The sequence below is a fragment of the Bactrocera dorsalis genome, chromosome 1 (genome assembly GCF_023373825.1).
Source record: "Bactrocera dorsalis isolate Fly_Bdor chromosome 1, ASM2337382v1, whole genome shotgun sequence".
Lineage (NCBI taxonomy): Eukaryota > Metazoa > Arthropoda > Insecta > Diptera > Tephritidae > Bactrocera > Bactrocera dorsalis.
In genome coordinates, this window is record NC_064303.1 from 55641437 (window position 1) to 55656845 (window position 15409).

The 15409-nt window shown below is 40.9% G+C and overlaps 1 protein-coding gene across 2 annotated transcripts in view; it reads right to left on the bottom strand.

The window, feature by feature from the left end:
- The window catches only part of LOC125780337 (ionotropic receptor 75a), a 1012909-nt gene that overhangs the window by 495231 nt on the left and 502269 nt on the right, over positions 1-15409 (bottom strand). The gene's annotated exons all lie outside the window — the stretch shown is intronic.

Consider the following 15409-nt stretch of genomic DNA (forward strand, 5'->3'; position numbering starts at 1 on the left):
AATTTGCAAAATCTCATCGGTTCTTTATTTGAAACGTTAGATTGGTTCATGACATTTACTTTTTGAAGATAATTTCATTTAAATGTTGACCGCAGCTGCGTCTTAGGTGGTCCATTCGGAAAGTCCAATTTTGGGCAACTTTTTCGAGCATTTCGGCCGGAATAGCCCGAATTTCTTCGGAAATGTTGTCTTCCAAAGCTGGAATAGTTGCTGGCTTATTTCTGTAGACTTTAGACTTGACGTAGCCCCACAAAAAATAGTCTAAAGGCGTTAAATCGCATGATCTTGGTGGCCAACTTACGGGTCCATTTCTTGAGATGAATTGTTGTCCGAAGTTTTCCCTCAAAATGGCCATAGAATCGCGAGCTGTGTGGCATGTAGCGCCATCTTGTTGAAACCACATGTCAACCAAGTTCAGTTCTTCCATTTTTGGCAACAAAAAGTTTGTTAGCATCGAACGATAGCGATCGCCATTCACCGTAACGTTGCGTCCAACAGCATCTTTGAAAAAATACGGTCCAATGATTCCACCAGCGTACAAACCACACCAAACAGTGCAGTTTTCGGGATGCATGGGCAGTTCTTGAACGGCTTCTGGTTGCTCTTCACCCCAAATGCGGCAATTTTGCTTATTTACGTAGCCATTCAACCAGAAATGAGCCTCATCGCTGAACAAAATTTGTCCGAAAAAAAAAAAAAAACTGAACACTGATTTTGGTAATAAAATTCAATGATTTGCAAGCGTTGCTCGTTAGTAAGTCTATTCATGATGAAATGTCAAAGCATACTGAGCATCTTTCTCTTTGACACCATGTCTGAAATCCCACGTGATCTGTCAAATACTAATGCATGAAAATCCTAACCTCAAAAAAATCACCCGTTAGCATTTTGGGTGGAGCAATTTGTGTTAGTTTACAAAAGATTGATCAAAAAGCATTTCGAGTGTTAATAAAGCATTGCTTCTTGGAAAAATGTACTGTTTAATTTGGGCTCTGCACCAGGGAAATCAAACGTTGAAAAGTGATTAGCTAAGTTGGAAAGAAGCGAAATGAGCATCGTGGCAATAGCGGCTCAACGAATAAATACAATGAGGGAACTAAGAGAAACCTTAAACGAATATAAAAAAACGTGCCAATAAATTCACAACGAAGTGTAACAAAAATTGAAATAAAAGAATATGAAGATAAGAATGTAAACAAAAACGAAAATTCTAATAAGAAGTTTGAAGCAAAAAGTGTAAAGTGCTATAATTGCGATGAATTTGGACACATATCGAAAAATTGTCAAAAACCTCAACGTAAACAAATATATGAAAATATAATAAAGTGCATTCAAGGTATGACTTTCAGTGTAAATCCGAAGCTAAAATACAAAATACATTTTGTGTAAACGATGAACTTATTAAAGTTGACGCATTATTAAACGGACAGAAATTAAAAGCATTTATTGATACGGGAGATCCGTGTAGTATGATTCGGAAATCGTTATGTTAGAAACTTAATTGCAAATATATAAAGTGTGATATACAAATCAGAGGACTATGTTGTGGTAGTCGACGTGCGAATATTCAAAACGGAAAAATAAAAATAGAACGCGAACGCGAACGCGAACAAGATATTAATGTTGAAGAAATAAAACGTTACGTTGATGAAAATGAAATTATATGTGAAATAAATGATAAATCTGTAAAAACAACGTTAATGAAAATTATAAACGATAATAGAAATGTTTTTGCAAACAACTTAAATGAACTCGAAAAAACTAATTCGGTGAAAATGAAAATGAATTAAATTCAAATGAAATTGTGTCTTAATCTCCATATCATGTACCAGAACCAAAAAAACAAATTGTCTCTGAAATGATAAACGATTTATTAAAAAACGATATAATGCAACGTTTAGAATCACAATATGCAAGTCCAGTTGTGATTGTACAAAAGAAAAACGGTAACGAAAGATTATATATTGATTATCGACGTTTAAACAAACTAATTGTCAAAGAAATATTTCCACTTCCAAATATTGAAGAGTGTCTTCAGCAAGCAGCACGTTATAAGTATTTTACAACGCTTGATTTGAATAGTGGGTACTATCAAATTGAAATCGAACCAGAAAGGCGTAAGCATACATCTATTGTTACTACCGACGGTTTATACGAATTTAAAAGAATGCCATTTGGACTGAAGAACGCTAGAATAATATTTCAACGTTTAATGTCTAAAATCCAAGAAAAAACAAGTAAGGAAGGGCTAAGTTCGGGTGTCACCGAACATTTTATACTCTCGCATGATAAGGTGATAATCGAGATTTCATTATCCGTCATTTACATATTTTTTTCATTTTGGTTCCTAATGTATATACATACTCGTATTATACAGAGAAGGCATCAGATGGATTTCAAAATAACGTTATATTGGAAGAAGGCGTGGTTGTGAACCGATTTCGCCCATATTTCGTACATGTCATCAGGGTGTTAAAAAAATATTATAAACCGAGTTTCACTGAAATCGGTCGAGTAGTTCCTGAGATATGGTTTTTGGTCCATAAGTGGGCGACGCCACGCCCATTTTCAATTTAAAAAAAAAACCTGGGTACAGCTTCCTTCTACCATTCTTTCTGTAAAATTTAATGTTTCCGACGTTTTTTGTTAGTCGGTTAACGCACTTTTAGTGATTTTCAACATATCCTTTGTATGGGAGGTGGGCGTGGTTATTATCCGATTTCTTCCATTTTTGAACTGTGTATGGAAATGCCAGAAGGAAACGACTCTATAGAGTTTGGTTGACATAGCTATAGTAGTTTCCGAGATATGTACAAAAAACTTAATAGGGGGCGGGGCCACGCCCACTTTTCCAAAAAAATTACATCCAAATATGCTCCTTCCTAATGTGATCCTTTGTGCCAAATTTCACTTTAATATCTTTATTTATGGCTTAGTTATGACACTTTATAGGTTTTCGGTTTCCGCCATTTTGTGGGCGTGGTAGTGGGCCGATTTTGCCCATCTTCGAACTTAACCTTCTTATGGAGCCAGGAAATACGTGTACCAAGTTTCATCATGATATCTCAATTTTTACTCAAGTTACAGCTTGCACGGACGGACGGACAGACGGACGGACAGACAGACAACCGGATTTCAACTCTACTCGTCACCCTGATCACTTTGGTATATATAACCCTATATCTGACTCTTTTAGTTTTAGGACTTACAAACAACCGTTATGTGAACAAAACTATAATACTCTCTTTAGCAACTTTGTTGCGAGAGTATAACAATGAATGATAATATGATTCATTATATGGACGACATACTTATCTGCAGTAATACATACGAAGAAATGTTTCGAAAACTTACGACAATTTTAGAAGTTTTAAAAGAAGCTAATTTGACATTGAATATTTCAAAATGCGAGTTTTTGAAAACGACAATAAATTTCCTTGGAAATCAAATATCACCGAATGGATTAACTCCAACAAATGTTACAGAAGTTAGAAAATTCCTAGGGTTGAGTGGATATTTTCTAAAATTCATTCCAGGTTACGCAATAATATCCGAACCTATTCGAAAACTGTTACGTGAAAATGAAATCATTAATTGAAATAACGACAAAACAAAGCCTTTAACGAATTAAAGCAGAAACTGACGTCAAAACCTCTACTAGTTGCATATCGAGGAGATGGAAATCACGAAATTCATACAGATGCTAGTTCAGCTGGTTTAGCAGGTGTATTGTTATAAAACGACAAGCGATACTAAAAGAAGTTTCCACAGTTACGAACTTGAAACTTTAGCTTTAGTTGAAACGTTAGAGCGATTCCGGTATTACATCGACGGTAAGACAGTAAAAGTTGTAATAGATTGTAGCGCTGCTAAAACTGCTATGAGTAGAATAGAGCTTATTCCACGAATTGCTCGATGGTGGTTAAGGATACAAGAATTTAATACCAATATTGCACATCGTCAAGGAGCCGCATGGAACATGCCGATGCATTAAGTCGCTGTCCAAACGAAAGTGCTAAAGAAACAGATATAGCAACTCTACGAGTAGATAAAGTATCGATTAATCAGACGATTGGTTGTTTAGTATTAAAAACAAAGATAATCAAATTTTGAAAGAATTTTGTATTGAGAAAGATAGACTATTTAGAATCGAAAAAGAAAAGAAATTATGGGTTGTTCCGAAAGCTTCTTCTTCTTTACTGGCGTAGACACCGCTTATGCGATGATAGCCGAGTCAACAATAGCGCGCCAGTCGTTTCTTCTCTTCGCTACGTGGCGCCAATTGGATATTCCAAGCGAAGCCAGGTCCTTTTCCACTTGGTCCTTCCAACGGAGTGGAGGTCTTCCTCTTCCTCTGCTTCCCGCGGCGGGTACTGCGTCGAATACTTTAAGAGCCGGAGTGTTTTCATCCATCCGGACAACATGACCTAGCCAGCGTAGCCGCTGTCTCTTAATTCGCTGAACTATGTCAATGTCGTCGTATATCTCGTACAGCTCATCGTTCCATCGAATGCGATATTCGCCGTGGCCAACGCGCAAAGGACCATAAATCTTTCGCAGAACTTTTCTCTCGAAAACTCGCAACGTCGACTCATCGGTTGTTGTCATCGTCCAAGCCTCTGCACCATATAGCAGGACGGGAATTATGAGCGAGAGAGGACTTTACTTTTCAATTGCCTACTTAGTCCGAAGTAGCACCTGTTGGCAAGAGTTATCCTGCGTTGGATTTCTAGGCTGACGTTGTTGGTGGTGTTTACGCTGGTTCCAAGATAGACGAAATTATCTACAACTTCAAAGTTATGACTGTCAACAGTGACGTGAGTGCCAAGTCGCGAGTGCGACGACTGTTTGTTTGATGACAGGAGATATTTCGTCTTGCCCTCGTTCACTGCCAGACCCATTCGTTTTGCTTCCTTGTCCAGCCTGGAGAAAGCAGAACTAACGGCGCGGGTGTTGAGACCGATGATATCAATATCATCGGCATACGCCAGCAGCTGTACACTCTTATAAAAGCTTGTACCTGCTCGATTAAGTTCTGCAGCTCGAATAATTTTCTCCAGCAGCAGATTGAAGAAGTCGCACGATAGGGAGTCGCCTTGTCTGAAACCTCGTTTGGTATCGAACGGCTCGGAGAGGTCCTTCCCGATCCTGACGGAGCTTTTCGTGTTGCTCAACGTCAGTTTACACAGCCGTATTAATTTTGCGGGGATACCAAATTCAGACATCGCGGCATACAGGCAGCTCCTTTTCGTGCTGTCGAAAGCAGCTTTGAAATCGACGAATAGGTGGTGAGTGTCGATTCTCCTTTCACGGGTCTTTTCCAAGATTTGGCGCATGGTGAATATCTGGTCGGTTGTTGATTTACCAGGTCTGAAGCCACACTGATAAGGTGCAATCAGTTTGTTGACGGTGGGCTTTAATCTTTCACACAATACGCTCGACAGAACCTTATATGCGATGTTGAGGAGGCTAATCCCACGGTAGTTGGCGCAGATTGTGGGGTCTCCTTTTTTTGTGGATTGGGCATAGCACACTTAAATTCCAATCGTTGGGCATACTTTCGTCCGACCATATTTTGCAAAGAAGCTGATGCATGTACCTTATCAGCTCTTCGCCGCCGTATTTGAATAGCTCGGCCGGCAATCCATCGGCCCCTGCCGATTTTTTGTTTTTCAGGCGGGCAATTGCTATTCGAACTTCTTCATGGTCGGGCAATGGAACGCCTGCTCCATCGTCATCGATTGGGGTATCGGGTTCGCCTTCTCCCGGTGTTGTGCTATCACTGCCATACAGCAGGTTGGAGAAGTGTTCCCTCCATAATTTAAGTATGCTCTGGGCATCGGTAACTAGATCACCTTAGGGGGTTCTACAGGAGTATGCTCCGGTCTTGAAACCTTCTGTAAGCCGCCGCATCTTTTCGTAGAATTTTCGAGCATTACCCCTGTCGGCCAGCTTATCGAGCTGTTCGTACTCACGCATTTCGGCCTCTTTCTTCTTCTGTCTGCAAATGCGTCTCGCTTCCCTCTTCAACTCTCCGTATCTATCCCATCCCGCACGTGTTGTGGTCGATCGTAACGTTGCGATGTAGGCAGCCTGTTTTCTCTCCGCTGCAACACGGCACTCCTCGTCGTACCAGCTGTTCTTTTGCACTTTCCGAAGACCAATGGTTTCGGTTGCAGCTGTACGTAAGGAGTTTGAAATGCCGTCCCACAGTTCCCTTATACCGAGTTGTTGACGAGTGCTCTCAGAGAGCAGGAGTGCAAGCCGATTAGAAAAACAGTACGGCTGTCTGTTGTGATTGCAGCTTCTCGACGTCGAACCTTCCTTGTGTTTGTTGGCGTGCGTTTTTTGCTGCACAGAGGCGGGTGCGAATTTTGGCTGCAACAATATAGTGGTCCGAGTCGATGTTAGGACCTCGGAGCGCACGCACATCTAAAACACTGGAAACGTGTCTTCCGTCTATCACAACATGATCGATCTGGTTGGTAGTTTTTCGATCCGGAGACAGCCAGGTAGCTTGATGTATCTTCTTATGCTGGAATCTAGTACTACAGATAACCATATTTCGGGCCCCGGCGAAGTCGATCAGCCTCAACCCATTTGGGGATGTTTCCTCGTGGAGGCTGAATTTACCGACCGTAGTGCCAAAGATACCTTCTTTGCCCACCCTGGCGTTAAAGTCGCCAAGCACGATTTTGATATCGTGGCGGGTGCATCTCTCATAAGTGCGCTCCAAGCACTCATAAAAGGCATCTTTGGTCACATCGTCCTTCTCTTCCGTCGGGGCGTGGGCGCAAATCAGCGATATGTTGAAGAACCTCGCTTTGATGCGGATTGTGGCTAGACGTTCATTCTCCGGAGTGAATGATAGTACTCGGCGACGGAGTCTCTCTCCAACCACGAATCCAACACCAAACTTGCGCTCCTTTATATGGCCACTGTAGTAGATGTCACAAGGACCTACTCGTCTCTGTCCTTGTCCCGTCCATCGCATTTCTTGGACGGCGGTGATGTCAGCCTTTATTTTCACGAGGACATCAACCAGCTGGGCAGCGGCACCTTCCCAATTAAGGGACCGGACATTCCAGGTGCATGCCCTCAAATCGTAGTCCTTATTTCGTTTGCCATGGTCGTCATCGAAAGGGGGGTTTCTCATCCGAGGCTTATAGTTGATTTTCATTGGGGGAGCTTTTTACGTGGCGGGTCCCAAACCCAGCGCACAACCCTATGCAGGGGATGTTTCGCCTTCTCACGTTAGCTCGCCTTCAAACGGATGTTCTTAGGCTACCCAGAGGATACTTGGTCAAAGACCGGAAGTCGTGAGCTGCTTGAGTCACATGTAAAAGAATCGTTTCTGGCCACTCCCAAGTGAATGGCAATCAGAGAACTTTCCTCACTTGCGTGAACTTCTACACATGACTCTACACTTTCCTTCCGAAAGCGTTAAGACATAAAATGTTAGAAGAATTTCACGATAAAAATGGTCACTTGGGTTTCGAAAAAACCATTAACAAGATGAAAACGTACATATGGTTTCCACGAATGCGTAATTTTCTTAAATCATATTTAAAAGCATATGTTGAATGCGCCTATAACAAAAGTCAAGGTGGTAAAATTGAAGGACAGCATCTGTACAAGAATTGTATTAAAAAAAAGCGCGTCTGTATTTTATAACCGTCTATTGCCAAATAGGCCGCTTCTTTATTGAAAACCTTCTTAAATATACATTTGGTTCGCGATTGTAGCATCACGCCACATGATACATATGTATGTGCTTACATATATATTTGTATGTCTATAGTTTACATATTGTAGACTTACATTTACATTCGCTAAGCTAGAGTGAAACTACTAGTCTACGAATACAAGGAATAAAAGGAGGACACAATTATATTGATCATTCAGCATTCAGCAATCAGCTGACTGGTATTGGTTTGGGTCCTTACTAATTATGCGCAGGACTGCATTTTACTGAACTTAAATCTTGAACATCCTGCCCGGCTAAGCCCTCGCGGTTCAGTAATTCTTCTGTAGGACCTGTTAGGCGGCATAACTTCTGCACCGGTCGCTGACACCGCTGCTTAATAGGAAGTCCATGATGTCTGCTTGGTATTGTACTCTATGGTCACGGTACGTACCAGGCCATCACTGCCCGGGTGAACGTCAATCACCCGTCCCATACGCCAAAGCGATGGTGGCAAATTTTCACCACGTATAAGAACTACATCTCCACGCTGAACATTGGGTTCCGATATAGTCCATTTGTTGCGTGTCTGAAGAGTGCTTAAATACTCAGATTGCCAGCGGCGCCAAAAATGGTCCAACATTTTCTGGAGGCGTTGCCAATATCGAAGACGATTTTCTGGAGCTTCAGGCAATGGAGGACCTGGACGACAATTGAGTGGTCGTCCGATCAGAAGTCACCCGGTGCTAGAGCTATCCCTCCTTCAGGATCATCGTAGAAAGCTATCAGTAGTCTCGAATTTAGACACGCCTCGATGCGAGTCAGGAGAGTAGACAATTCAATGCAATGTAACGTCTGGCTGCCCATGATCCTCAGCAGATGCTTTTTAGCTTACCGAACTTCTGCCTCCCATAGACCATCGTGATGAGATGCGGAAGGTGTTATGAACTTTCAACATGTACCTTCAGCTGCCAGATGTTGTTGAGCATGTGCTGTAACCCAAGCCTTTAAGTCTTCCTGCATTTGACGATTAGCCCCTACAAATTGTGTTCCATTATCACTGTATAAGGTAGTACAGATACCCTGTCGACCAATAAAACGATCGTAAACATTTATAAATGCCTGTGTACTCAAGTCCTCTGCCAGCTCAATATGAACCGCTCGTGACACCATACAAATAAATCAGGGTTGCGCGATGCGTTCCCACACGTACATAGAATGGCCCGCAGTAATCCAAACCACTACGAGAGAATGGTGGAGCCACTAGTACACGCTCTTTCGGGAGCGAAGCCATTTGTTACGTTGTATAATTTGAAGATGCCTACGACATGTAGTGCAGGCCCAGATGAAAGACTTTACTTGCGCCAGTGCGCCTATAAGCCAGAAACGTTGTCTAAGGAACTGAAGCATTTGTTGTATTCCACCATGTAAGCAACGTGTATGAGCATCAGCGAGTAGTAAATAAGCCAGAGACCCACGCGGAATTATAATTTGATGTCGCTGATTCCCCCCCTCGGGGATTTGCTATCTTGACGTGATGAGGGGGCTCAGTAGATATGATGATCCAAAGAGCGATGCTGGCGGTAGAGTAGCTATGTGTAAGGATGGAAAACAGTAAACCCTTCAGAAGGCAAGGGGAACCACTGAAGTATACTTCCCAGCATATCATATGACAATGATAGTACAACCAAAACAATGGCCCTCAGTCTCCTGGAAATCGAGGGTGCTAAGAATCTCCGGAGGTAAAACAAAACAAACTTTAAACATCGGAACATGGAACACAAGGAGCTTATACGAGCCTGGAAAACTAGCTAATACGATTTTAGAAATGGAAAAATTAAACATCGATTTACTTGGCATAAGTGAAACATTGTGGAGAATTTATTTCCCAAAATACAAAGTTCTTTTTCTCTGGCAACCAAACTAAAAATCACTGCAATAGTGTAGGCATTATAGTTAAAGAAAACATTGCAAAATCTGTCATCGGATTTGTGCCGAAATCTGATAAATCAATGATGCTAAAGTTATTTGCAAAACCACTGAATATTAATATTATTCAAGTCTATGCTCCAACGGCTGACAAAAGTGATTACGAGATAGAAACTTTCTATGATGAACTAGACGAACTTATGCGATTAACAAAACCATACGAAATAAATATAATTCAAGGCGATTTTAATGCAAAAGTTGGAAGAGAAAAAGTCGAAGGAGTTGCAGGCCAATACGGCTTAGGTGAAAGAAATGAGAGAGGAGATCGACTAATTCAATTTTGCCAAGAACACAAATTAATAATTTCGAACACATTATTTAGCCTGCCTCCCAGAAGACTTTACACATGGAAATCTCCATCGGACGCCTCTGATAATATCATCAGAAATCAAATAGATTACATTCTGATAAATAATCGCTTCTGTTCCTCAATAAAAAAGGTCAATACATATCCAGGAGCGGATGTACCTTCCGATCACAACTTGCTATTGGCAAAATTGCGTATTAGGCTAGCAGTAATTAAAAAAAGTAAGCCTAAAATTAAGCTAAATATAGATAAGTTGAGAGACGAAAGTGTGAAACGCCTAGTTGAAAGTGAAATTAATGACAAAATGAATGATATCCCATCAGGAGGTGCAGAAAGTATATGGAGCGATTTAAAAGAGCTAATTTGTACTGTAGCAAAAAACTCTCTTGGAATAGAAAAGAAAGAAAATAATAAAAATAATTGGATGACCGATGACATATTAAAACTAATAAGTAAAGGCCGGGAATATAAAAATAAAAACACTGATATGTATAGACAACTGAATAGAGAAATAAGGAAGATGATCTGTAATGCAAAAACAAACTGGATAAACAATGAATGCCAAGAAATCGAAAGACTACAATTTTTACATGATACCTTCCATTTACACAAAAAATTGAAAGAAGCCGCAGGTATTCATCGTAAAAATCCGCCCTCAATACTTATAAATGAAAACAATGAGGTGGTATTTAACATAAATGAAAAGAAAAGTATATGGAAGAAATATATTGAAAACATTTTTTCGGATGACAGTAGATCAAACCAGAACCTTCATCTCCATCACTGACCAACTGGCAATTATATTACGAAAGGCGAAATAGAGAGAGCTATACAATCAATGAAAAATTACAAAGCAACAGGTCCGGATGAGGTTCCAGCTGAATTTTTAAAGTTAATAAATGACAAAAATATGACTCTATTAGTAAAGCTTTTTAACCAAGTTTATGACAATGGCCAATAACCAAAAGACTGGTTAAAATCAACGTTCATACCACTACCTAAGAAAAATAATGCGAAACATTGTAGTGAGTACAGACTAATTAGTCTAATGTCACATGCTCTCAAGATATTTCTAAAAGTCATTCACGCCAGAATATATAAGAAATGTGAAGAGTCGATGGGCAAGACGCAATTTGGCTTCAGAGAAGGTCTTGGAATACGCGAGGCATTGTTCTGTATACAAGTTTTGGTTCAAAACTGTAAAGATGTCCAAAAAGATGTATTTTTATGCTTGATTGATTATGAGAAAGCTTTCGACACCATTAAACACGATACACTTATGGAAATTCTTTATTCTATGGGAATAGATGACAAAGAGATTCGTTGCATAAGAAATCTTTATTGGCAACAAACTGCCCATGTAAGCATCAATGGTGATATAACCGAAGAAATATCTATTTCACGAGGTGTAAGACAAGGATGCATTCTGTCACCCTTGTTATTTAACATATATTCGGAAGTAATATTTCAAGAATCGGTAACCAGTATTGATGAAGGTGTGAAAGTGAATGGTATTTTCATAAATAATATACGCTATGCAGATGACACAACACTTATAGCCGATAGCTTGATGGGATTACAAGAACTTGTAAACCGAGTTAACTTACGTAGTGACGAATATGGCCTACGCATTAACATAAACAAGACGAAGTATATGATTATTAGTAGGAAAAACATATACAATGACACACACCTCATGATTAATAATAGTCCCATCGAAAGAGTCAAAAATTTCAAGTACCTTGGTTGTCAGATCAATGAAAGTTGGGATTGTTCAAAAGAAATAAAATGTCGAATCGAAATTGCGCGCACAACTTTTCTCTCAAATACAAAAATATATTATGTAGCCATGACCTCAACATCACAACCAAAATACGTTTTTTAAAATGCTATGTTTGGTCAGTGCTTCTCTATGCGATGGAAACGTGGACTCTAAAAATCAGATATGAACAAGCTAGAGTCCTTCGAGCTATGGCTCATTAGAAGAATCCTAAAAATTCCATGGACAGATAGAGCTACAAACAGTGAAGTCTTGAGAAGAGTGAACCGCAATAGAGAGTTGTTAAAGACTATAAAACAAAGAAAAGCAGCCTACCTAGGACATATTATGAGGTACTCTAAGTATGAGCTTCTACAAATAATTATCCAAGGAAAAATTGAAGGAAAGCGGGGTATTGGCCGTAAACAACTTTCGTGGCTTCGAAACATTCGACAATGGACAGGAATCCAGAACGTGGGCAACCTTATAGATGTGGCGAGAGATAGAGAGAAATATGCTGCGATAATTCAAAATCTGTGATTTTTTTATTTTTATTGTTTTTTTTTTATATACAATAGATATATTTAACATGTAAACATTACATTATTATATTATTATTAAGTTTATTAATATTGTACATATTATTAATTGTTATATGATCACCAATATTCGAATACGAATTGGCAAATAAAGAAGAAGAAGATCTTCACTTAAGTCGGAGTTTGTGAGTCGACCACCTACTCTCAGTATGCCGTCTGTATCCAAGAAAGGATTGAGTGCTAAGATTTCACTAAGAGCAGTAATTCTGGAATGCAATGCAAGAGCCTTAATTTCTTGTTTGAAATGATTACCTTGTGCTTGTCGAACATGCAGATGTAAAGCCCAGTGCTGGTCTGCGACAGAAACTATATCGTTCCTGTAACCACGATATTTGGGTAAACAGGGACTTAACCAAACAGTGGTGTTAAGTAAACGACTCAATTTACTAAATTTCTCTATGAGAGGTATCCTGTTGTCTTTCATGGATGTCATAATCCACTGGTAATTACCTCTGGAAACGAAAATGGAGACCACACGAGATTCAGCAATTGAAAGGTGCTCCTCCTCCTTCGTTAAAGAAGGTAAGCGCATTTCCTCCACGCTTTGGTGAATGCACGTCGGTCCGGTCCACCAAAGATGATGATCTGCTAAGACGGCGGGAGATAAGCCTCTGCTTGCACAGTCGGCTGGATTTGATTTTGAGCGAATGTGCTTCCAAGCGTTGATGTCTGAATTGGCTTGGATGTAAGCTACCCGATTGGACACATATTGCTTGAACGTGAATGGTGGTTTGCGTATCCAGCATAGAACAATAGTAGAATCACTCTAATATGTACATGGGGCGTCGTGTAGACCCAAAGCTTGACGTACGTTGTCCATCGCCTTAGTTAGAAGATGACCACACAGTTCGAGGCGTGGTATCGTCACATCCTTAATTGGTGCTATCTTCGTCTTCGATGAAACAAGAGCAGTGCGTGCCGTACTACTTTTATCGATCGTTTGAACATATATAACTGCTGCATACGCTTTGCGACTAGCATCGCAAAAGCAGTGTAAATGCACTAAAGAGCCCACTCGTATGCCCAGCCAACGAGGAATACGAAGTCGTGTAATATCCTGTAAACTGTTGCGGAATATCACCCATGAATTGAGTAGCTCTACAGGAAGTTCAGCATCCCATGGCAGGCCAGCCTTCCATAAGTCCTGTATTAATAGTTTGGCCACCACGACTACAGGTGCCAATACCCCAGTTGGATCATATAATTTCGCTACGTCACTCAAAACCTTTCGCTTGATATGCATTGACGTATCGTCAATTAAGCCTACCTTGAAGAAGAGCTCGTCGTTCACTGGATCCCAGTAAAGACTCAACACCTTTGTTGTTGAGTTGTTCAACTCTAGTTCTGATGCAGAAACTGTTGTACCGGTTATCGCAGATAATACGTGTGTAGAATTGGAATTCCACTTTCCCAATATTAATAGTCCTTGTTTCAAAATAGTTGCAACATCTTGAGCACGGGTTAGCAAGTTCATCGCTGTCGACACTATCCAAATAGTCATCAACGTAGAAATTATAAAGTATGCTATGACGCGCTGCGGCAGCCCGGCTTGGGTCATAGATGACTTCATAATTGTCATTCGCACATTGGCGCAGTGCGCGTATTGGGTTGAATGGGCTACAAGCCATTCCATAAGTTACCGCTTTCAATTCGTACACTTGAAGAGGTTCATTTGGTGATTCACGGCAAAGTATTTGTTGCCATTTACGATGTGGTCTACCTACCAGTATTTGTCGGAACATCTTCTGTATGTCTGCAGTGATGGCTACCTTGCATTTGCGAAAACGGTGAAGGATGTCGACAATATTGGCATGTAGTTGTGGTCCAGAAAACTGTGTATCGTTTAAGGATGTCCCATTCAATGTCTTCGCGGAAGCAATGAAAATTACGCGATATTTTGTGGTTACCGCATGGTGAGGTATGAAGTAACCATTTTCTTTGTTGGTGAAAGCTTGCTTGCTAACCTACATATGATCGAGGGCAATGTATTCTCGCATAAATGCAATGTACTGCTCACGAAGACATGGATGGTTCATCAACCGCCGCTCGAGTTGTAGAAACTGGCGGACTGCCGAATGATGGGATTCTCCAAGAGCAGGAGCATCTGGTCGAAATAATATTTGCACCCGGTACCTGCCGTCTGAGGTACGGGTAACTGTGTCGTTGAAGATCGTCTCACAGTCATCCACGTGTACTTCGGATGATAGTATGGGCTCTTCGAGTTCCCAAAAGTCTAGTTGTTGTTCGTTGACACATTTCGCAGTAAGAGATGTGTGTAAAGTGGAGTTAGCAGAACTTATCACTGGTCCAAATACTACCCAACCAAGACGAGTGTTTAAAGCGCAAAGTTGCTCTGTAGAACCCTGGATGAAACCCTCCTGAAAGAGACCCGTTAGTACGTCAGCACCAAGTAGCAGATCCACCGGACTTGGAGTGGCAAACGTTGGGTCAGCTAGCGGTAAATCCTTAAAATGGCTCCAAGCTTCTGCGTCTATATGCGTAACTGGCGTTACTGAGGTTATTGTCGGCACGACATAAGCCTCGAGTTTGAAGTTAGTGTTGTTGTCAAAGGCAGCCTGCGTCTGTACTGTTATATGACCCTTACTGTAGACTACAGCGCTAGAACCAATTCCTTCAATTCGTATCTCCCCTGGACGCTTACGAAGACACATACGTTTTGTAGTAGCGCCGGTAATCAGACTCACCTGAGAGCCCAGGTCGCAGAGGGCACGACACGCGAATTGTCCTCCATTGTGATCGATCAGGATGACCTTCGGAGTCCCTAGTACAATGGTCCGGTCTCCATTAATGAGAAATGACCGGACCTTCCTCAAATGTCACTGTTGTCGTGGGTATACCTGTGGCACCTGTGTTGAAGGTGTGTCCACGGATATTTTCCGATCGGTTATGTGACTGTTGGTGTCTTTCTCCATAATCGGTGAATTGTTCGCAACGTTGCCTTTGCAGAGCATCGTATGATGACGATGATGGCACCTTAAGCAATCACGCGATGTACAATCACGCGATCCATGATCACTTCCAAGGCAGTTGAAACATAACGAGAGCCGCTT